Source organism: Acomys minous, assembly GCF_964271855.1.
Source record: "Acomys minous genome assembly, chromosome: 9".
Taxonomy (NCBI): Eukaryota; Metazoa; Chordata; class Mammalia; order Rodentia; family Muridae; genus Acomys; species Acomys minous.
This window is the reverse complement of record NC_140490.1, coordinates 116,036,386-116,061,058: the sequence shown is the minus strand read 5'-3', so window position 1 is coordinate 116,061,058 and position 24,673 is coordinate 116,036,386. Positions and strand designations below refer to the sequence as shown.

The 24,673-nt window shown below is 43.5% G+C and overlaps 1 protein-coding gene across 2 annotated transcripts in view; it reads right to left on the bottom strand.

Annotated features, from left to right (window-relative positions):
- The window catches only part of PTPRR (protein tyrosine phosphatase receptor type R), a 230,162-nt gene that overhangs the window by 147,670 nt on the left and 57,819 nt on the right, over nucleotides 1–24,673 (bottom strand). Inside the window, exon 1 of one of the 2 annotated variants that reach the window (XM_084794136.1) lies at nucleotides 20,958–20,975. The exons of the other annotated variant lie outside the window; for it this stretch is intronic. The gene's annotated coding sequence lies outside the window, so the exon portion shown is untranslated. Of the gene's footprint in view, nucleotides 1–20,957; nucleotides 20,976–24,673 lie in introns of those variants that run through there. 2 annotated transcript variants of the gene reach the window in all.

The following is a 24,673-nucleotide window of genomic DNA, read 5'->3' as shown; positions in this document are numbered from 1 at the left end:
CACTGGCCTCAGCTCACTACACAGCAAAGGACGGCTCTAGCCTCCTGATGAGCCTGCCTCCACCTCCCGAGTGCTGGGATTACAGCTGAGAGCCGTTATACTCTTCAGAAGTTTTAGACTGTCTTTTAGTTAAGCTTGAGAAAGAATAGAAGAGAGGGGTATTGATAGAATTGAATATTGTTATTATGCACAATTTTGTGTATGCAATTATAAAGATGGAAGAAATGATGCAGGGTACCTGAAGTACATTTTTGCCTAAGGCAAGACAGAACAGTGAAGTGGTGACTAGCAGAAAAACTACTTGGCATTAACCTCAGAGCCAGAGGCTAATTACCAACTCTTCCTCCATATTTCTATCATGCCCCACACTTTATATTACTATTGTTATATTACTATTTTTACAGCTTGCACCAATTACCTGCCTTCTACTCTCTGTGCTTAGAACTTCAATTTCCTTCTTAGAGTGTACCTATAGTGTGGGGTGCAAGCATGACAGCTGCTCTCTCCGAGATTACACAGCCAAGGGCGGTGGCTAGGGGATAGGTCCTTCCCCAGGGGAACACTCAGAGGTCTGAGACCAGAAGGCCAGGCCACTGTAAGACAGCTGTTCTTCTGCCTGGCCATGATCCAGCTGAAGTCCTCACTGAGTGAGCTTAGCTACAGGGTGGCAATGCTGGTGGCTGGCAAGGCCCTGTGGAGGGGAGATGCGGCAGAGGAAGCAGCACAGTGTGGGGAACGCAGTGGTGGCACTGAGACTCTCCCTAACCGGCATTCACAGAGTACCAGGTTGATCCTCTGCTCCAGACCAGAAGTTCCCACAGCAAAGCAGCCTCTGGGTTTTTTTCTGGGGTCTCACAGTAGTGTCCCTCCCTTTGTTCCTTCATAGCATTCAATGACCTGCATTGTAATTAATGAGGAGCCTTTCCTGCAGCATCTGAGTCCCAGGGCTTAACATACAGCAGTCATTCAACAAGTATTTTGTTTAACTAGAGGAATATATAATTTTTAGCATAATGTTCAGAAAAGGTAAAGGGTCATTGAATGTTAAATTTTAGCACCTCCATTAAAAAGGGGGGAATCCCCAAATCTACTATGAAGGTTTAAAAACATAGTATCTGATTGTCTTAGCAGAACATTCATCCACATGAAAACACCGCCCATTTATATTTGAGCAAGGCCTACACAGTACTTGGTTCACAAATGGATTAAGGTTTTCTTGAGGAACCCTGGCCTCAGGAAGTCAGCTGGTCCTTGGAGAAGCACTGTGTGGCTGAAGATGTTAGCTTCTGGGCCGTTCTAGTCTTTTAACTCAGTGTTGGAGAGCAAGGGTGGTTTGCAAATATTTGGCCATGACTTGGCCAGAGATCACATGTGTTAGACTAGAGATGAAAAATGTCATCCTGTTAGGACCAAAGACAACTGTCACTTTCTGTTCTGACCATGAGTTTGTAGAATTAGTGATCACTGACATCGTATGGTGTTGGGGGGTTCTCCTGGGCTATTCAACACATTTTTCTATATTTATCTCTCTTAGTAACTCCAGCAGGTGTGTAGTGTTTTTATTCTCATTTATAGTGAAGTAAACTTGGTAAAAAAAAAAAAAAGAAGTAATTACCCACTGATCTCATCAGTGATGGGGGTGGGATTCCAAGCCAGACAGCTGGAGGGCACTGATCAGTCCCTGCAACTGCCATCCTACACATGTGAAATGCTCCAATTCAGATGCCCACCAGAGATAGAAGTTGGCTTCAAAACATTTAGAGATCATCTTTTCTAGTCTGTCCTTGGTCCTCTGTTATGACTTGTTAATGCTGTGTTGACATTACCGCCCCATTCACTCTTGGGCTCTACTGAAGAATTGCATAATTCTGCAAAGAAATCGTGCACACAGTCTCTCTGGTGCTGTACTCCTATTGGATGCTTTCCTCTAGAGAGTGGGGCGGTGTCCTTATCAGTTTTTATATCCTTTGGCATCTAGCAGAGAAACTTGATGTAAAATAACCATGCAAAACATTGGCCGCTGTATCGCGATCAGCTTTCCATTATTCCCATTGGTTTTGGAATGGGAAACATTTGAATATTCCTTATTTTAAAGTTAAGAATGTGTCCCTCAGCCTGGCATGGACCTCCTGGCCACACATGGCAGTGCACACCTTTGACCCCAGCACTAGGGAGGCAGGTACAGGCAGATCTCTGAATTCAAGGATAGCTTGGTCTACATGGGGAGACTTTGTCTCAGGAAAAAAATAAAAAAGAAAGAAAGAAAGAAAGAAAGAAAGAAAGAAAGAAAGAAAGAAAGAAAGAAATAGATACATGAACTTTCTTCTCTTATAGAAACTATTTATTATTTGGACTTTTCAACATTTTTTTTATCTGCGACTTTATGAAATCCTGAATGAAGCTTTGCTCAAAAATGAGGAGAGAGGAGGTAGAGGGGTGGGGTAAGGGGTGGGGCAAAGAAAGATGGGAAATTGTAGTAGGGTCAGAGATTGTTGGTAACACCTCTCTTTCAATTAATCTGGAAATGGAACTGTGCTAATAAGGTGAGAGAGAAGCGTGAAGTGCAAATGGCGTGGTGATAATGGGGAGGGTGTGAAGGAAGTAGGAAGGCTGGTGTTCACACTCATCTCACACCCAGGGTAGGAGATAGTATAGCAAACCTGCGCTAATGAGCCCTGCTCTGTTGCCTGCTCCCAAGTCCCCTTCTTGAAACCCCTTTACACTTCTAACAGCTCTTATAAAATGCTTTCCACAAATTATAACCAGCTAAGAGTATAGTCCTGTTATTCGCCATTAAGAATGCCTGGTGCAATTACAAGCACAATGAAATGTTCTCTCTCCAAACAGTTCTGATTGGCAATGTCTGTTCCACTTTTTTTTTTTTTTTTTTTTTAACGTGCACTCAGACTTGCCAGCCCTGTGCCTTGATTTTGGGTGGAAAATACAAAGTGATGTCAGGAATACTCTGGAATAGGAGTAACTACATAATACGGAGTCTATCAGCCCTTTGTCCCAGGTCATAGTGATCTCTTGCCTAATGCCCTTTGTTGACTCATCTGGGCCAGAAGGAAAGCTCTAAACCTTGCCAACAACCTCAAGGACCTGTGCTCCCTGAAACTTACCTCCACTCCACTCTACTCCTGCCTTCCAATAATATTATCTTACCTTCTATTCTGTGGACATGCAAGACTTATTCCTGCCTTGAAGTCTTTGCCACGCGCGCAGCCTCCACTATAAAGTGTCCTGCTTGGAGCTCTCTGTGACAAGCTTCTTACGGCTCTGACATCCATCCCAACACTGATTCCTCCTCCATTTCTTCTGCCTAAACTAGCAATGTCCCAGATATAGTCCCTCTAACACTGCCTTCCTGACACTTATAACAATCTGTCATTATCTTATTCAAGTATTTAATTGTAGATTGTATGTTTTCTGCACCAGAAGAGAAGTTACAGAAGGGAAAAGTTTGTTGTCTGTCTAGCTCCCAAAATATGGTGTGATGTAAGACACACAGCGACCTCATGAAGAGAAGGCGTCTACCTTTGCTGCTGGGGTTAACACATCAAACCATCATACCACTCCCTGGTTCATGGAGAGCTGGCTTCCAACTGTAACCTCATGTAGCAAAAAGTTCAAGGGAACCTTTCTTTTTTCTTTTCTTAAAATTATTCGTTCAGATTACACCCCGATTTGTATCTCCTCACTTGTACCTTCCCTTTCCCCCTGCCTCCCTCTTCCACCCTGTTCCCTTCCCCTTGGCCTGTGACAGAAGGGGACCTCCTCCCCCACCAGAACCTTTCTTATAAGGACATTTAACTCATTCACAATGACTCTGTACTCTTGGCCTAATCAGCAACGGAAATCCCCCCCATCTGCATAGCATCACAATGAGGCATGGGTTTGAAGGTATGATTGGGTATGATGCTAAGCAAATAAAGGCGAGCCTTGTTTCCTTTGGTAATCACACGCAGTGTAGGATACAACATGCCTATGCGGTCAAGAGGCAGCTGTAGCTCAGCATCAGAACGTTGCTACTAAATCCTCTTTTATTTCCGTATCTTCTTTTCTCCCTTGATTGGCCCCTTTCTCCTTTGAGCACTTCCGTTTTATTTATCTTTTTAGTCCTTCAACTCTAAAACTGATTAATATTACCTTATCAGGAAAACACGTCTCTATTCATAGGTAGTTTCTATATGAAATCCTTAGCCAAGTCAGGCTTGCTTCTCAGTATGTATCATTTTTCATATAATACTGTAAGCAAAGTACTCCGTGGCATTTTCCACATCTTGGAAGAATGTGTTTAGTTTTCTGCATTTATTCAAACTCTGTAACATCTCCTCCAAGTCTGTGGCAAATGCACAGACACATCTAAGGCAACACAACATATTTAATTTTTAAATTTTTTGTTCTTTTTTTTTTTTTTTAAACAGAGTTTCTCTATGTAGCCTTGGCTGTCCTGGACTCTCTTTGTAGACCAGGCTGGCCTCAAACTCATAGTCTGCCTCTGCTTCCCTGAGTGCTGGGATTACAGGCATGCACCACTGTGCTTCTAATTTTTTTTTTTTTTAATGAAATGAATCTAAACTAGATCACACTGTCAAGGAAGATTTCCTGGAAGGAAAAATGGTGAGGAATTCCACTTGATAGATAACAACAGTGAAGGACACATGGCTGGAGGCTCCTCAGGCTATTGTGAGCCATTGTGTTTGTATGATGTTGAAACATCCATTAGTGTAACTTGGGCCTAAACGGATCTATTTGTATATTCTGAAATCAGAATTCTGTACGTTTTAGTGATCAGATCTAAGTTTGTGTCCTGCGGGCACTGTTTTTCAGAGATCACTGTTCCATATAATTGGGTGGAAGCAAGCGGTTCTGTGGAAATGTAACTGTCAAGTCCCCTTTGGCATGAGTAGTGTACGGGGAGGGAGTCGCAGCAGGGGACCTGGGGCTCTCTCGTAAATCAAGCACCCAAGGAGCACGTACCTGTTCACGTGCGTCTGTTAGTCAGCTGGGGTACAGGCTCAACATCGTAAGGGATCAGCTAGCTGAGCCTATCCTGCAGGCTTAAATAACTCAGACGGTTTTCTCCTTTGGGCTATGTTTAGTAGGTACTTGAACATTAATTCTCCTATTTAGGTGTATTGAAGCGCAGAAGATTAATTGATCAGTTTGAGGCTACAAAGCTGAGTAGACAGCAAGCTGGACCTCAACCTCAGAGTGCTGTTCCATGCTCACCGCTCACTTTCCTATTCTGATTCTCTTCCTAGGGAACAGCACATCTGTATTACCATAGAGTCACAGAGGACAAAAACAAAACAAAACAAAACAAAAACAACAAGCAAACAACATACTCAGGGCGGCATTGGGCTGAGAAAGGTTGGTATGGGAGATACAGTTGTACCTGTGTGTGATGTGCAGTTAGGACAGGTTATATTGCATAACAGGTTACCTGTGTGTGATGTACAGTTAGGACAGGTTACATTGCATAACAGGTTACCTGTGTGTGATGTGTAGTTAGGACAGGTTACATTGCATAACAGGTTACCTGTGTGTGATGTGCAGTTAGGACAGGTTACATTGCATAACAGGTTACCTGTGTGTGATGTGCAGTTAGGACAGGTTACATTGCATAACAGGTTACCTGTGTGTGATGTGCAGTTAGGACAGGTTACATTGCATAACAGCTTAATTGAAATGTACAGTAGCTTCAACATAAACATGCTTCACTCAGGAACACTATGTCCAAAGGGCTTCTGCTCACTGCAGTATCTGAGACCTCATCTGAGGAAGACTTTCTGCTGAAACAGTCCCCTTAGACAAGGGAAATAGTACAACTAGATCATCCTGGAACCTAAAACGTCTGCTTTAGAATGCCACCCCACAACCATATTTTAGAGACTAAAAGAAACCTCAAGTTTTCATCATCAGTATATAAAGAAGTCTATAGAACACTTGTGACCAGTGCCAGTCACCCCAGATCTTTTCACTGTCTCCTGAGCTGTAAAGCTGTGGGCACCTCTGAACCCCAGACATTGACACTGGTGCCTTAACCCCCAAAGCTATCAGCACTGATGTTTCTGCCAGAGGATGTTGTCTGCCAGGGATGGAGTCTTTGTTGGAGGTTGCCCATAGGGCTCCTCAGTCTGCATTGAGCATTTAAATAACATACCCAGCAGTCAAAGCAAAGCAGCCATGAGGTAGTCATAGCCAGACACTAGTCCAGGCTGTATGAAGGTAGAGACCTCATCATGTTGTTTGCCAGTGGACAGTAGTGCCTAGGAGGGCCTAGCACAGTGACATATCTAATTCTGAGAGAAAATCATCTACTGCTCATTACTTTTAAAGACTTCTTCTGTTAGCTCTTTAAATAATCACAGCAATCCAAGTGAAGAAGAAGGTACCATTGCTATCCCTACTTCATAGAGAAAAAAAGCTGAAGTAGAGCGGTTGTGTAACTTACTTGAGTTCATGGATGACCTCAGTGAGTAGAGACCCCTCCCTTCCAAGAAACCCACACTATTAACCTCATCACATCAAGTTATAAGCAAAGACTACCGAATGTATTTAGTGCTCATTTTCATTTCTGGATTTGGTGGTAGGAGCAAGGTTAAAAGCACTTTACTGACAATTCATCAGAAGACATTGCCTCGCTATTTTGAACCCAATGTTCTTAATTTGCTAATAGTCATAGTCATCAGCCAATGGTCAAGCAGAAACCCAATTAAGCTCTTCGAATATCCATTCTGTCATTTTCAATAAGCAAGGACCAGGGCAGCCAAGGAAAGTGCAAGGGGACCCGCTTAGCCTTCAGGTGGAGAAGACACAATCAGAGGCAGTCAGGGCTCAGTCTCTCTCCAGCTGGGAGGTGCCTGGCTTCACTCAGTGAGAAGCAATCTTTTGTTCCGGATGGATGCTACAAAACAGAGTGTCCCACACATGGGTTACTATTTTCCCATTGGCTGGTGTTCTGAAGAGCCCACCTGGGAGGACAGAAGGCAAGGTACCGTTTTAGGCCCGCCACGTGGCTTACCTTCACGTTGTCACATGAGCTTCCTCGTTTCCAGCCATTTATAGCCTCACCCACATTGCTCCCAGATAGCCTAACCTCTCTTAAGGTCAGGAAGTCTGCTACTGCCTCGCCTCTCCTTAGAGCATCCTAATTATGTTAAAGCCTGGGGCTGACTGCTCTCACATAACACTGTTCAGTTTTAACATCCATGTTCCGGAACAAAAAGCCCTCTCTCTCTGAACTTTAGATTTCTCCTCTAAGACCTAAGTAAATACAAACTTATCCCACCAAATCTGTTCTTCCTGATACATAGAACAGTTCAGAAGATTAGGATCTGATTTGTGACCCCTGTGAAAGGGGTGGCGGCCACAGGCTGAGAGCCACCGACCTAGGCTCAGAGCATGATGCACTTCACTGTAACTGCTTGCCTCATGTCCCTGCTAATGCATCCGGCACATGCACTGATGTGTAACCTCCCTTTATTCTGTGGTAGAGTTCACGAGGCCCTTTCCACAGCAGTGAGTGTGATTCACGGTAACCTGAATCTGGATTCCAGGAGCATAGTCACCAATAATTGGCTCAGAATAAATGGTCTATTATTCTTTTTTTTTTTTTAGAGCAAGTTCTTCTTCTTCTTCTTCTTCTTCTTCTTCTTCTTCTTCTTCTTCTTCTTCTTCTTCTTCTTCTTCTTCTTCTTCTTCTTCTTCTTCTTCTTCTTCTGCATTGACCATTCAAAATTCAGTTAAAAAAATTGTACAATATTCAGATTTAAAACATTACATCAGACGTTAAGGTATCTTGGCGAGAAGAGAATGCAGGCAGAAGAAGCTTGAGAAGAGTCCTTTGGAGACACACAGATCACGGAATCTGACAGAGTCGCGTGTGCACAAGGGGAATATCAGGAAATGGGACTCGAAAGCCCCGCCCCCTGCTTTACCTGTATGTGACGTAATGTCATTTAAGGATCCCAGCTGATGTGGCAGACTTAGAGTTTCTTTTGTATTTGAGTGGTGAGAAGGCGGGTCAAGGAGGAGAAAATGGGCTGAAGGAGGAGTGGGCCACCACGGGCACCACGACTCACCAGGACGGAGCAAAGTGGGAAGGCAGCAGCCGGGATACAGGGATGGTGTGGTGGTGAGGACAAGGAAGGCGCAGAAGTTGTCCTCCGGGCTTCTGAGCTGGAAAAGTGTGTGGACTGTGGCTCCAGTTGTTTCCTGACACCAGCTGTGCAGGAGCAGGGACAGGCAGGGTGGGCCAATGGGCAGGGAAGGTGGTGGGCGGGTCCTGTTGTGCATCTGCTTTGTGACACATCCGGGTAGACTGGAGACAACTTCTTGGGACATCTACATGTAAAGATGGTACAGCCGTGGGAAGACGGGGAGAGAAGAAGCAGCCTGAGAACAGGTGGTGGGGACAGACCATTTACAGGGAAAGCAGAGCTGGCTTCTGGGACTTCTGAATTCTGTCACTGAACACCCCAGATTCAAACCCCACCCCTAGTCTCCATACACGGGACAAAATGATGGAACCCTCACCCATGCTGTGCACTGATTGGGTAGCTAAGCTGACAAATGGCTGGCTCTTGCAGGGATGAATCAACCCCTGCAAGAACGACATGCTCATCTATTATATAGTCCCTGAAGCTCCCCAGGCAGCATATACTAAATACAATAAGAAATTTTGGCTTTTAGGCCTGCTCATTTCTTCCTATGCAATTTTTTGTTGTTTGCTTTTTTTTTTTTTTTTTTTTTTTGGTCAAGGAGCAGCTGCAGTTCAGCATTTTCTCCTATTTAGAAAAGGGCACACAGTGATTTTTGCCTTTGGCTCCATCAGCAGGCTTTCTAGAGTACAGCAGTTATTGACGGCAGAGTCAGCAGGCATCATTTAGAAAGCAGAGACCCAGTCTCTTGTCACAGATAATGTTTGCTCTTAGCACTGTGGTCTGAGACACCGCTGCCATCCATACTTTCTTGATTGGCTTTGGATCATGGTGACCATAAACATTTTTGAAACAATTCCAAAGAGAGATTCATTCACATTTTGCTTACGTAATCCTAGGGGTAATTATTTCACTAATAAATCTTCGAGGGGGAAAATCTCACTGTTACTCTTAGATGTACTACTTCCTACACTATACACCAAGCATCTGGATCAGCCGACTTTCTAGCTAGATAATATTTCTCTACTTTCTCTTATTGGGAGTCGTTGATGCTTAGAGTAGCAGTGCAGTCAAGCGAGCATGCCCAGGATGCACTGCAGGGCTGACCTGATGAGAAGAGGATTGACCTTCAATTGGAAATGAGGTCAATGTTAGGCTTTTCCACTTCTTGTTTCCGCTCTATTTCTCAGAGAAGCCTTGAACTTTGATCCTCTTGTCTCAGCCTCCAGAATATATGGGATTATGGGCTTGTACTGCAGGGCATGGCTGCAACTTCCCTTGTCTCAGTTCATCTGGCTCCCTCAGGGAGGGCTCTACATCTCTCCAAGATGGACTTGATCATTTGTAAAAGTGGAGAGTCTGGGCTCCCTTCTGCTTTTGAGAAACACTTCCTCATGATGACATGAGGGTGAAAGGAGTCAGGAAGAAGTTAAGAGTCTCTGATCCTTTTCTCTTTCACACTGATTTTTTGTGATTAAAATAGATTTACATAAAGGACAATTATAAACTGCTACTTAGAATGATAAGCTAATGCTTATCCATAATTAAAATGTAGTCACTGGTGACTCACACACAAGGACTGCTACGTAGTCGTAGGATGGTGTGATTGTGTCATTGTTCACGACTGGGCCTACAGTTTAGCTGATAACTGAAAGCGGTCACGCAGAGCAAGAGACTGCCCAAATACCTACGAGGTGGGGAGAAAGGAGGAAGCTGTGTATTCACTGTTTTACCGATGGATGGTCAACTTCTCCATTTGTGCACTCAACCTGATTGGAAACTGAGTCCTTCTGTGAGAATGTAGATAAAACAATTAATTCTCCAATGGTGTTCTCTGAGAACCAACCCGAAATGTCAAACTTTAATGTTCGGCTTCCACCAAACATTAGGAAAGTAAAACCTTAACTTACATTTTCCTGTAAATTTCCTCCCACAAATGGCCTAGTGAATATGTAATTTAAGTAATTTGATGCCTATTCATAAATATACATGGGTCAGGTAAGCACAAATTGTTTCCTTTTTCTTTTCTTCTCTTTGGCATATGTATTTAGTTAACTCAGCGGCCCAGTAAACTCAGCTACCATCTTTGCAGGGGCATTCTGGTTAACAAAGTCCCATTTCTTTTTATAAAATCTTCCCAACACCTACCTCTTTCCTTCTTTCCTCTTTTACCCTTAACGTTCGTGCCAGTGTTTTTTCCTCTCCTATTTGAATGGTTTTGCACTACACTGGTTGTCCTGTCCCAGCCTCTTCCGGGTCACATTATAATCAGTTTAAAGTTAAAGACCCTAGCAAGACCAGCAGTACCCATGCGGCGCACCCCCTCCTTCGTTCACCCTGCTCTCTTGGCTCTCTTCAGTGGCCTTTAATGTCTTCAGCCCACACTGTGCAAGCACATGTCTTGATGCCTCGAGACCTCTGTACACGCTTTCCCTGATATGCTTTCTGTTGCTGTGATAAATAGCATGGTCAAAACTAACTTGGAGGGGTGTTATATTGTTTTACACGTTCAGTCCGTGGTAGAGTGAAGACAAGGCAGGAACTCGAAACAGAAACCATGGAGGAATGCTGCTTACTGCACTGCTCCCACTGACTTGCCCAGCTAGCTTTTTAAGTATCAATATATTTTATAAATATAGCGAGGCCCACCTGCATCCTGCTGTACTGCCCACAGTGGGCTGGGCTCTCTTAGAACAATGCCCCACAGACAGACCAGTCAGCGGAGACAATTGCTCTGGTGAGGTTCTCTCTTCCCTGATGTGTCAAGTTGCTTCACAGCCAAGATGGCCTGTAGCAAGGCTGGTTTATTCAACCTGAAGTCTCTCCTATTTCCACTATCTACCTGGCTAACTCTTATTCACTTTTCATATTCTAATTTTCAGTTACTTTATCAGGGGGACGTAGTTTAATCTCTTACAGTGGTTTGTGTTTCTCAGTTATATACTTACGATGCATGAATTTCCAGTGCGCCTACCTATTTACCATTCTAATCTCAACCATGCGTATGTCTAAACGTTTTGAATTGAATGAATAATGAATATTTACTTTAACATTTATCTAGCCAATTATATACACAATAACTATTACATATTATCAATAGACTCCTCTCTGAAGAAATAAAGACCTACTTTTAAATTTTCTTTTGTTTTTTATTTATTTATTTATTTATTCAGATTACATCTCAATTGTTTTCCCCTTGCTTGTATCCACCTGTTCCTCCCTCCCTCCCGCTTTCACCCTATTCCCCTCCCCCAGGTCTGTGGTCCATACGCTATATGGTCATAGGCTATCTATCACGTCTCATGTTATTTCTAAGGCAAATAAAACATAGTACTCTGAACACAAGAATGTTTGATGGGGATGGTGGTACTGGACCACAACTACGAGTAAGAGGCTTAAAAAGGAAGGAGGAAATGAAATTAAAGAAATGTGGTTGTAGACGGAGGCCCATTAGAAAATGAAGATGCAGAAAGCCATACTGGACGCTCCTGTGTGGCTCCAGATGTGGCTTCTCAGCTGGCCACCCTCTCACTCTCGTGGGTGTGGCCCTCCATCTGTAAAGTGAAGACGCTAAACTGTATAACCTCTAAACATTTCTATTTCTTAGACTGCTAGTCAGCTAGTTAGTCTGACAGGAAAATAATGTCCCTCATATTGGCAGAACAGTATAATGATTTCCCTGTCACAAATTCAAGTCTTTTAGCTATTGGCTTTGTAATGCTTCCTGTCTCAATCCTGGGAGCCGAACGTCTTGCTTTCCACGTTCATTTATAAAACAAAAGCTTCCAAATGCCAATACGGCCTTTAACATCATCAAAGATAGTAATCCATGAAGCTGGTATCCTGAGAGACCAACCCACACTGGGACATTAGATTGAGGTTTCCGCAGGGAGGGTGCAGAATGATTAACGTGGATTTGCTCCCAAAGTAATCTAATTTGTTTAAGTACAGCTCCTAGCTACTCACCATACGCATTGTCTACTCTAAAAGGAAGTAACCTGGAAACACAAAGCCTACTCATGTCACTTTTCCTACTGTTTCATCAAGGAATAAAGCTCTTGGCAGCTGTTAGCATGAGGACAATTCATGTCACAATTTGTTGGAAGAGAGAAAACCGGAGGATCTATGAACGTCCAGATCGTATGGCTGGGTAGAGAGATGACCACTTAAGTGGAGATGATGGCAGAGGCAGATAGCTGGAACCCAGCTTGTGTAAACGTGGCATGACAGGAACACAGCACAGAGGTAAGAAACTGCTAGAAACAGAATAGAATCAGGTGGTTTATAGCAAGTCTCAGAGACAACACATATATGAAGGCTTGGGATAAATCTGACTTGGCTAGTGGGATTGTTCTAGTTTGTGTGTGTGTGTGTGTGTGTGTGTGTGTGTGTGTGTGTGTAAAACTAATCATTCTCTACATCCAGCATCACCACTTTCCCTCACACTAGTACTCCCTCAGACATAAGGTTTCCATGACGATTTCCATTTTTGTGAAGCTGACAAGATTAACTATCACACAACCTATGGTCTAGAATAGAGTCACCATGGATTCATACCCGTGAAAGCTAGGTTCGAAAGCATTGTGCAATATCAGAGAGTGAGTATAAGGCTCTGAACGCACTGCCCCGCCCATATGGTATGCCTACCAGGCCATCGTTTTGTGGGAAATGGAATTAAAGCCACTGAACTAATATCCCAACTCAGTCACTAGTTTTCCTCCTTACTCCATGTGTCTTTCTACATATATGTCACAAAGGTTTCTAACATATCATCAAAAACTTAAAGCAAGTGCATTGAATGTTTGGCTTATGCACTGCAAGTTTCCCAGGATAGCTATGAACACAGCTACACACACGTTCGTAGATGAAAACACAATGGAGAACTAAAAGTGAATGGGTCCAAAGGCGAGGCTGGGTGCACCAATGATGAACTCATCATTTTCTCCTATGGCGTGGTGGAGTCAGGGTGAGCCAGCAGGTGCGTCTGCGTTTGAATGTATAAAAACATCTCAAAGTCAAGCCAGATGATAAGATGAAAGGAATCCCATAATAACCTTCTTTAGCAGAATTATCAGACCAGGGTCCAGGGTCCCCTCGTCTCTATCCATGAGCATCAGGACCAGTGTGTTCAAACCACTGTGTTTCCTTGAACTGGGCTGGCCTTAGAGATACTATAGCACTCTCTATGAATCTGCTTTGGTCGATGTAGAGAAATCCTTTATTGAACTTTCCCTTTTTCCCACCCAAAAAGCGTTTTAGTGGAAACTCCACTCTGATTTACATTGCCACTGGAGTTAGGCTCCATTCTGCCAATAAGAAGCACAGCAACAAACCAACCACCGCGGCAGTACATAAAGAGCCGCAGCTGGCCTTGTACAGCAGCACCTACGCCTCAGCGGGAAAGCCGCACACAGCGCGGTTAGATGCTCAGTGAGAAGATGTGGCATGGGTGATTAGACTTCCTTTAGAGCTACTGCACAATAGCCCCTTGTTTTGATTTTACTGTTTGCGTGGCAAACTGGCTGTCCTGCACTCCCCGGCTCACTCCCCCAAGACGGAAAGGTGATCTTGCAGAAATTATCATCTCTAGAACTTACATCTTACACCTTGACTCCAACTCTGAGTGTCAGAGTCGCCAGGGAATGAAGATTGACAATTATATAATTTTCGGTGTCTCACATTGTGCAACAAGACAACTTTTGTCATAACATTTAAAAACCTATTAAAACTAATAAAAGAAAAAAGTGTATATTAAGCTGATTTCACATAGTGGAATGACATATTAAAATAGTTAATGTATTCTAAATGTTTTTATTTAAACCAAATAAGAAGGACTGCGATGTCTTCCTGAACATAGGGGAGACTCTCAATGAGGGATTATATTCTTGTTTGCTAACTTATTTGCTCATAGATTACTCTTTTCTATAAATTTAAAATCCAGTTAACATGTTATCAAGAGGGGGTATGTCTGGGCACACAGTACCTACAAACAGCTTAAGAACATTTCTGTATTTCTATTCACTTCCTTGCAGCCCTTAATTAACACTGCCAATTTCCTTTAGATCAGTGGCTCTCAGTCTCTGAGTTGGAGTCAAATGACCCTTTCAGAGGGGCTGCCTACGACCATCGACAAACAGAGAGGTTAACATAATGATTCATAACAGTAGAAAAATTACAGTTGTGTAGAATTATCTTCATTGTTACTTTTATTTTATTATTAAATAATTTATTTTTAAGGGGTTGTAGCATTTAGGAAGGCCGAGAACTATTGCTTTAGATAATATCAATGCTTGGATCCTTTAGTTTTCCAACTAATTTTACAATGAGTGTGTTTTTTGTTTGTCTGTTTTTTCTTCCTAAATGATACTGTCAGTGTTTTCTGGAAAGAAGATGAAGCCACATTCCTTTCGAACAGCCCAATAATGCAACGAGAATGTGCTGTTAACTAGTGGTCGCACGTCACGTGACTTGAGAATTTTTGTTTGCAGATGAGTTTATGTTACCTTTGCCCATGGTTCTCTACAGGCATCAGGCTCTGAGAGTCGCACCAGTGCTGCAGAAGCAGCAAACTTCACGTGAGAGTCGCACCAGTGCTGCAGAACCAGCAAAGTTCACGTGAGAGTCGCACCAGTGCTGCAGAACCAGCAGACTTCACGTGAGAGTCGCACCAGTGCTGCAGAACCAGCAGACTTCACGTGAGAGTCGCACCAGTGCTGCAGAACCAGCAAAGTTCACGTGAGAGTCGCACCAGTGCTGCAGAACCAGCAAAGTTCATGTGAGAGTCGCACCAGTGCTGCAGAACCAGCAAAGTTCATGTGAGAGTCGCACCAGTGCTGCAGAACCAGCAAAGTTCACGTGAGAGTTGCAACAGTGCTGCAGAACCAGCAAAGTTCACGTGAGAGTCGCACCAGTGCTGCAGAACCAGCAAACTTCACGTGAGAGTCGCACCAGTGCTGCAGAACCAGCAAAGTTCACGTGAGAGTCGCACCAGTGCTGCAGAACCAGCAAAGTTCACGTGAGAGTCGCACCAGTGCTGCAGAACCAGCAAAGTTCACGTGAGAGTCTCACCAGTGCTGCAGAACCAGCAAACTTCACGTGAGAGTCTCACCAGTGCTGCAGAACCAGCAGACTTCACGTGAGAGTTGCAACAGTGCTGCAGAACCAGCAAAGTTCACGTGAGAGTCTCACCAGTGCTGCAGAACCAGCAAAGTTCACGTGAGAGTCGCACCAGTGCTGCAGAACCAGCAGACTTCACGTGAGAGTTGCAACAGTGCTGCAGAACCAGCAGACTTCACGTGAGAGTCGCACCAGTGCTGCAGAACCAGCAAAGTTCACGTGAGAGTCTCACCAGTGCTGCAGAACCAGCAAAGTTCACGTGAGAGTCGCACCAGTGCTGCAGAACCAGCAACCTTCACGTGAGAGTCGCACCAGTGCTGCAGAACCAGCAAAGTTCACGTGCTGTTTTTTTTTTTTAAATCGATGTCAAATGGAACGTCAAGGTCTGTTCTAGATTTACTCCTAGGTGGTTCCCAGGACAGGTAACTGGTGGCAGATGTTTATGAAATTTGTGACACAGAGATTTCTGGTTCTTTTTTGTTTTTGTTTTTGTTTTTTGTGGCTGTTATAACAATTCAGCGTTAAATCGGTGGCTTTAAGCAGAAGATACTTCTTCTCATCGTCCTGGAGAGAAGCAGCCTGAAATCAAATTGCTCTCAGGGCCGCTGCCCCTTGCAAAGCTCTCCGCCTGCTCCCAATGCCCCCTGACCTTCCTGTGCCCCTTGACCTTACTTGCCTGGTGGCCGTACCTCTTCCATTTGTGGATTGCAAATGAGCAAGACTTCACAAACAAGACGTTTAAAATACCTAATTTTTAAGTAAAATATGAATGGCTAGTATTTACTGAGCACACCTTGTGGAGCTGAACGTGAAGGCCTAAACTGATAATAAGAACGTAGTAGGAGCACAGTTGTTAGCTCTCTCCTACATTACTGAGGTGGTTTGAATAGGTTTGACTCCCACACACTCATGTATTTGAATGCTTGGCCCACAGGGAGAGGCAGCCTTGATGGAAGAAGTGTGTCAGTCACTGTGTTGTCAGGCTTTGAGGTCTCTTAGAGCTCACACTCTGCCCAGTACAGAAGAGCACCTCCCCCTGGCTGCCTTTAGATCAAGATGTAGAACTCTAGTCTCCTCCAGCACTATGTCCACCTGCACAACAGCAATGCTTCCCACCATGATGATGAAGGACTGAGCCTCTGAAAACTGTAAGCCAGCCACAATTAAATGTTTTCCTTGGTAAGACTTGCCTTGGTCATGGTGTCTCTGCACAGCCTTCGAGACCCTAACCAAGACAATTACCTTCTCTTCACTGAACAGGGCAGTTGTCCAGGGCAGATGTGCAGGGGAACCCAGAGCTTCTTCAGTGGATTAAGGTCTCAGATTGTGTGATTCTGCAGTAATGTCTTGTCTCATTGCTAAAGGTGAATGAAATATATTTCCAAACATGTTTATGCTAAATATCTACATTACTATAATTGATGCAACTTAAGAACTTTTATGTAACATTTTTGTGGGAACACTCAAGATTAGATTATTGCTATTTCTATGTTAAGTAAATTGTTTGAAACTTAAAATTTGCCTCCTAATTCTTGTCAAATTATTTTAATAGACTAGAATAAATATAAAATTGTAGAAGCATTCTGTACTCACATTGGGCCCTTTTGTTCTCACTACATTTTATAAAAAAGGGAAAAGTGGAAATTAATGGTGGTAAATTTTGAACATGGTTTATACATGAAAGAAAACAGCGAACTCTAGCCATGTGTATCCAAATACAGAAAACAGTTACACTTATGTGTTTGACACCAAATCCAAAAGCAAAGTTCAAAACTGTCCTTTCTATTTTACTTTGCTATAACTGAGTTGCACTGGCCAACCGATGATCAGTTTTCATTGCATTTGCATAAGTTTACATTGTTATTTTATTTTATTTCTATAACAGTTATGGTTTGATTTTTTTTCCTCCATCACTTTAAAAACACAATAGGTCTTAACTGATTATTGTGGAAAGAGTTACCAGCAGGCAAATGTTAATAGAAAAAAAAAATGCCAATAGAATATGTATTTGTAATAAAGGTCCAGCACTGAACTAGATGTGTGTGGGACTGGGTAGCCCTGCGACTAGGGGAGCTGTGCAACCATGGGAGCCGGTTGAGGCAAGTCCCCGAGCCTCAAAAATCTCACCTTGAGACTGGCAGGAGTAGGACCATCCCTGCCCTGTCCTGGGCCTGCATGTCCCAGTGCATGTAGCCTCATGCTCCCACCTCTGCTACCCTTAAGGTAGTTACGTAGCCTGTTGGCCAGCTTACAGGTAAACTTCCTCTCTTCTTATAACATCACATCCAAAAAACACCCAGAATTCCTCTTTGTGCAAATAAGGCATCCCCAGCACCTTGGCCCCAGGCCAGTGATGTACACCCTGAAAGCCTCTACCCACTCCTCAAAGGTTTAAATAGCCTTTGTTCCCACACCAATTGAACAATCTGTTTCAATAAAGCCTGCCTCCAGGGAAGTGATATATTAAGGATAATTCTTAGAAAGACATTATTTTTCCCAAATTCTTGGGGCCCAATGCACCAGATGGACAAGCACTTCCTTTCCTACGCTGAGGGATGCCTGAGATAAATATTTGACATGAGAACTTGGATGTTAAATACAAAAGTTTTGGCAAGAGGCCTTGCTGTGCCATAATAACAGTGTCTACATCACGGGAGCACTGTGAAATTAAGCACAACACAAATGATGGATGCTCTTAGCACTCCACCTTGGTTGGAACAGACGCTCATTAACTGTTTTTCATCATTATATATTTTCATTATATGAAAACTATCTTCAAATTGCGACCATAATCAAGAAATTTGGTCCAATTCTTCACATTTGTTCTCTCTAAAAGTTAACAGAAGCTTCTCTGATGATGGCTAAATACAGCATTAGGAGTCATTTATCACTACTTTTTTTCCTGAAGACCAGTAGTATTTAGTTTTGCCCTAGGTATCTGGGCTATCTAGTCTCTGGCTCTTGGTCATCCAAGCAGTGTATAGTATTAGCATTGGTTTTGTTTCATGGAGTAGGTCTTAGGTCAAACCAGACGTTGGGTGGTTACACCCACCAGCTTTGCTGTGCTACCATTGCCCTAGCATGTTCTGCAGGCAGAAGAGCATTGTACATCAAGAGGCTTGTGGCTGGGTTAGTGTTTACATTACTCTTTTGGAAGCCTGCAGAGTGCTTTCCTGTGACAAAGACATGAGGGGGAAGGTTCTATGTCAGCACCAGCTCTACCTCTCCGTGTTCAATGAGTTGTGTGCGCATTGTCTTCAGAAACAGCACCTTGTTATCAGTTTATGGAGAGCAAACCATTGTTTGGCGCCAGCCTGGTTATTTGGGGGATTTCCATGGGACCTCTTTGGCCAACCATTCAAGCGGATGTAGCTTGGTCCAGGTACTGGAAGCTTTGTTTGATAGGACCTGCTCCCCTCTAACATACTATTTGGAGACTTCATTAGGAATGCCTTCATACATTTTAGGTTTCCATAGGATCTCTCAGATGCCCCTGAATTCTAGCTGTCTTTCCTTGTGTTCCCTAATTCATACCTATCTCCTCTCCCCTGTGCTCTCCCCACCTGGCCCTCCCTCCCCAGCCCACTCATAAAATCTATTCTATTTCCTCATCCCAGGTTGATTCATGTCCGCCCCACCCCGTGTCTTCTTCTATACCTAACCTCTCTGGGTCTATGAATTGTAGATTGGTTGTTATTTATTGAACAGCTAATATCCACATATAAGTGATACTTTCTCCTACAGGTGTGAACACATACAGAGACCCACGTTCAGACATTATGAAGAGAGAGGAACAAACATCTCTAAATGGGAGGACTGCATCAAGTCCTTCCCCTCAGAGATCAGGGAACCTTGTGGTAAAGGAGGCAGAAAGCGTGTCAGAGTCAGGGGGATGGGGGACACCAGGAGGACAAGTCCTCTAAACCAGCCGAGCAGAGCTCACATGAACTCACAGAGACTGAGACAACAATCACATGGCCTATAAAGGGTTTGCACCAGGCCCTCTGCTTGTGTATTGCAGCTTTCAGTTTAGTATTTTTACGGGACTCGGGAGTGTGTGAATGAGTGTGTGAATGAGTGTGTGAAATGAGTGTGCGAATGAGTGAGCCTCTGATTCTTGTGCGTCCTTTTGGGCTCTTTTCTGTCTGTTGGTTTGCTTTGTCCAACACTGATGTGCTTTTAAAAAAATCTTATATATTATTTTGTCATGTTTTGTTGTTATCTCTTAGAAGCTGGTTCTTTTCTAATGAGAGACGGAAAGGGAGTGGAATGGATGGGAGGGAGGGAGGGAGGGAGGGAAGGAGGGAGGGAGGGAGGAAGAAATTTGGAGGAATTAGAAGGAGTAGAGGGAGGGGTAGCTATAATTAAGATATATTGTATGAGAAAAGAATATATTTTCAACAAAAGGGAAAACAAAACAAAAAATAAAAGCCAACAGAAAGTTTAATATCCAGCATGACAGCTACAGCTGTTCCAAGTGGATAGAACTTATACCCAAAATAAGAGTCACAGGGTTGTGGCTGCACAACCACTGCCTCCTTCAGTCTTCTTGGCTTAGATTCTGGGATGACGGGCGGAACGAGAACTCTCCACTCTGATCAGCGCGGAAGAGCTCACCTCTTCTGAAGCACCAAGCACAGCAGCAGCAAGCGGTGAGAATTGTCTACACCAGTTTTGGGTTAGTAGCTAGATCTCCAGGGCTCTGGGGCCTACAGGCGGAACATTTGTTGTTGAACTTTTATGGCCTTTAGTACCAGGTAGACTTTTTGAGAAAGAAACAACAGCACTAGAAAAATGGACTCTTATTTTAGGAAACATTTCTCTGTTTTAATAAGGCACAGTTTTGGGGGTGGCAGATAGAGACAGAACATGAGGTTGGGTGGGATCTGGGGGAGAAGAAAACATGGCCGAAAATGTATGGGAAAGATTTTAAATAAAAAGATGAAAACACTGCAATATAAGTTGTATTATTTTATTTTCATAAATGTAGTCATTTTGGGTAAAAGAAGAATCATTCGTACCCAGTTGATTTGGAGGCTCTGCCTTCCTGTCCCCACGGTTCTGAAGAGAGTGCTACTCCACACGGCCCAAGTCATCACCTATGACACTTCAGGAGTACCCACCCATCCTAAGCCTAACACCGAGCACCAACTCTACACGTAAAATGTAATGACTTTGCGTGTAAACAGCTGGGCTGATGCTAAGTAATCGCCACTTGCAATAATTACCCAGTTCTGTGGCAACATTTCACCCACTTGGTATTACTCCCTGTGGCATTTATGGGCTTATCTGTGTCCATGCGGATTAATGGATATTAAGCCATCATGGCAAGATTAGAGGCTTATGTGATAACGTAAAGATGGAAACGCGCTTTGAATGCTCCTTGGTTACTCTTCAAAGATTTGAATAGAAGAAACTAATTACTCATAAGTCAGATTATTTACTGCTGCTCCCAAACTCTGAAGCACAGCATGAGATGGACACTTACATTCTGATTTGAATCTTCGCAAATACCTTTCTAAAGAATTTCAGCGTTACGCCCACTCAGCCACATACAGTTAATGACATTAAATGACATTTATCAGGAAGCGTCTTAATTAGGGTTTCTATTGCGGCGGCAAAAACACCATGACTAAATTGGGGGAGGGGAGGGTTTACCCAGCTTACACTTACACATTGCTGTTCATCACCAAAGGAAGTCAGGACAGGAAGTCAAAAAGGGCAGGAGCTGAAAGCAGGAGCTGGTGCAGAGGCCATGGAGGGGTGCTGCTTACTGGCTTGCTCAGCCTGCTTTCTTATAGAAACCCATGACCACCAGCCCAGGCATGGCACCGCCCACTACGGGCTGGCCCCTCCCCCGTTGATCACTAATTGAGGAAATGCCTTACAGCCGGATCCCATGGAGGCATCTCCTCAACTGCGGGGCCTTCCTCTCTGATGACTCTAGCTCCTGTTAGGTTGACACACAAAGTCAGCCAGTACAGGAAGTATTAATTCAGAATTTCACAAATCTGTATTTGATGTAGACAATTTCCGGCCAGTTTATCCTCATAGATGTTAAAGTCTGGGGGTGGTGAGTGGGGCTGCTGCTGGGTTGCTCACGTCTGAGTTGATGGTCAGTAGTGTGTAGACAGCACTAATTGGACTCAGGGAGTTATTATTTATAATAACAACAACAAAGGGAACATGGGAGGAGGGACAGGTGGAGGGGATCACAAGACAGAATTGGAGGACTTTAGATCAGGGAGAATGAATACGATCAATACACGTAGTATAAATGTCTGACACTTTCAACGTAGTGTTGAAATATTTAAACAAGTGTCTCATTTAGCTCACCCAAATGACCATCTAAAAATCTGTGTTTATATGAAAATGTACTCTTTACTCCAAATAATTCGTTTTATGGGACTTTGGGGACACGGCATGTTTAGACTAAAATACCACAGCATACAGGTAGAGTTGGTAGTTGTGGGATTGTATAGATGGCCGTTATGGAGACAAATGTATTTGGTCTGAGTCACATACTCCTCAGAGGTAGAAATTCAAGCACCGTGTGACAAGTATACCGGACACATTTCTGTAAAGTTATAGTTTCCGGATATTGGAGCTGACCAGAAACACACTGCCTGCTGTGGATGAGACTCTACAGCCCCACCCCCCCGCCGCCCCGCCCCCCGCCGCCCCGCCCACAGTGAGCAAGGAAGCCCCACCCACCCACAGTGAGCAAGGAAGCCCCACCCACCCACGTCTGGAGGACAATTAGATGTAGTGTCTGGGCTTTTGCTACTTTCGGTGCCAAAGCAAGAGCTGGGATTGCCTGGGAGTTTTGCAACTCCTCTGCCAGTTTTATTTTTATTTTTCTTCCAGTAACACAGCATGGCACATGTGTGTGTCGTTAGCACATCACCACGTTTGAGAAGAGGGACACCTAGTGGACAAAAGAAGAAAAAGGAAGGGGGCTTTGATTTCATATTCTAATTTTAAATATGTTATAGCATTCCCATTGGTTTTCTATGAAAAAAAACTACCAGCCTTGTGGTTAAAAATGGGAAAATATTATTTATGATCATGGAATTTGATAGAATCATTGTTCCATCTGGCTCCTTCACATAGAATTAATGAGTGTCTTAACCTCTGAAGATAAAATTTGCTTTTTCTTGTAGAGCACAGGCTTATGCCTTTCTGTTACCAGTTAATATGTGTTCTCTGTAGTTTAGCCATCCAGTGGAGGATGCAACAAAGACAACATACCCATCACCTGAAGGGCAACTACAATGGTTTTATTTGGGTTTTATCAAAATATTCATTTTTTCTCAGTTCTCATTTGAAGCTAATCCACACTTACATAGTTATACGTAGTAACATAAAAAAGAATTAATTTTATATTATTTTGAGAATGAACAATATAACAGCCACTTAGATCCAGCTTGCCTGGAATAATGAATTCTTTCTTTTTGTTTTTGTTTGTTTGTCTGTTTGTTTGTTTGTTTCGAGACAGGTTTCTTTGCGTAGCCTTGGACTCACTTTGTAGACCAGGCTAGCCTCGAACTCACAGCAATCCTCCTGCCTCTGCCTCCTGAGTGCTGTGAATAAGGAATTCTAATTCAGCTCTACTAAGATAATGACCTAAAGCAAAGTGACTCTTTCACAGAACCAATGTCCATATCTAAAGCACGGATAAATGGCCGGAGCTGCAGCCCACAATACGCTGTGTTAAGGAGACAAAGAATGGTATTGTGGGCATTTAAATATTTGGCAAAGGAAACCCTTCAAGTCTGTCTTAGCTGGGGGTAATTTTCCTCTTCTTTGTTACCCGAGCGCTTGTCCTTGCTTCTCTACAAGAGTTAATTTATTCTTCTCTCCCATGCAATGATTCAGTGCCAGGCTCCTGTCAAACAAGGATCTCCATAAGGCCCCTTCCTTCACTCCACCTGACTTTAAGAACCCAGATGGGTTTTTTTTTATATTGCTCTATACAAAATAGAACCTTAACGCAAATTTTATTGATGCATAAATAAGCTAAAAACTGTCACGTTTTTATGGACCTTTTTATATTTTCACTTTATCCCAAGTGCCCTTTACTTGAGTCATAGTTATAATCTGTAACATATTTATGAAATTTATCATAAATTATAGACATTTGTTAGTGGGATGATTAATCTTGGTTGTCGCCTTGGCTGGACCTAAAATCACCTCTGGGTGGGTCTGTAAGGGTTTTCTTTGGGAAGATTAACTGAGAGGGCACGACTCTATCCTATATGGGTGGCCCCTTCCAGCAGCTACCCATGTGTGACGGGGGCAAGGAAAGCTGCTGCCTTTTGACTGCCCACCCTTGCCACTTGCGGGTGACTGCATCCATTACTCGGCTCAGCTCCTGCTATCCTTCGCTGCCATCAGAGACTACCTTTTTTCATCTTCTAATAAGATAGTTGCTCTCCAGAAATTCTTCAGGCCTCTAGCGCCAGACTGGCTTCCAGCCTTAGGGACTGAGCGACTACCCAGTTCTCAGACCCTCAGACCCTCCAGTGGGAAGGCAGCCATTGTCGGACTCCCCAGCCCACATGGTGCAAGCCGATCTGATAAGACTCCTTTTATTGGTCATCGTATTGGTTCTGTTCCTCCAGAAAAGCCTGAATATTACAATTGGGAATTTTATATTAAAATATTACTCTTATAAGTAAGTCAATTGGTTTAATTCTCATTATCCCATGAGGTGAGCTTTTAGGGGTGAAAAGAATATACGGCTTAAAAGAAATGAAATCAAGTTAGGTAATTTGTCCAACATGACAGGGCTGATTAAAGGCTAAGGCAGTATTTGAACACGGTTAAGTTTCTAGTTCTTCAAAAAAATTTTTTAAATTCACTTTACATCCTGGTTGTAGCCCCATCCCTCCTCACTTCCTAGTCCCACCCTCTTACCCTCTCCCCCAATGTCCCATCTCCCTTTACTCAGAAAAGGGGAGCCCTCCTTCCCATCCACCCCAGCTCATCAGGACTGAGCTTGTCCTCCTCCCCTGGGACCTGGCAAGGCAGCCCCGCCAGGGGAAAGGGATCTAAAAGCTGGCAAGAGAGTCCATGTCAGAGACAGCCCTGGCTCCCCTTGCTCCCCTTACCGGAGGACCCACATGAAGCCTGAGCTGCCCGGCAGCTGCATCCCATTTGTATTTTAACACCTCCATTTATCTTAATTTTAACAAAGAGCACCTGATACAGCATTTATATATGCAAATGATAGTGAGACTAAGGATGAATATTCCACTGATTTAGCGGATGAGAAAACGGTTTGTCTACAGGACAAACTAGAGGGAGTGGGCCACAAAAGGGTCTAAAGCAGTGGTTCTCAAATTGTAGGTCTTCGTCCCTTTTGGGGGGTCCAATGACCCTTTCAC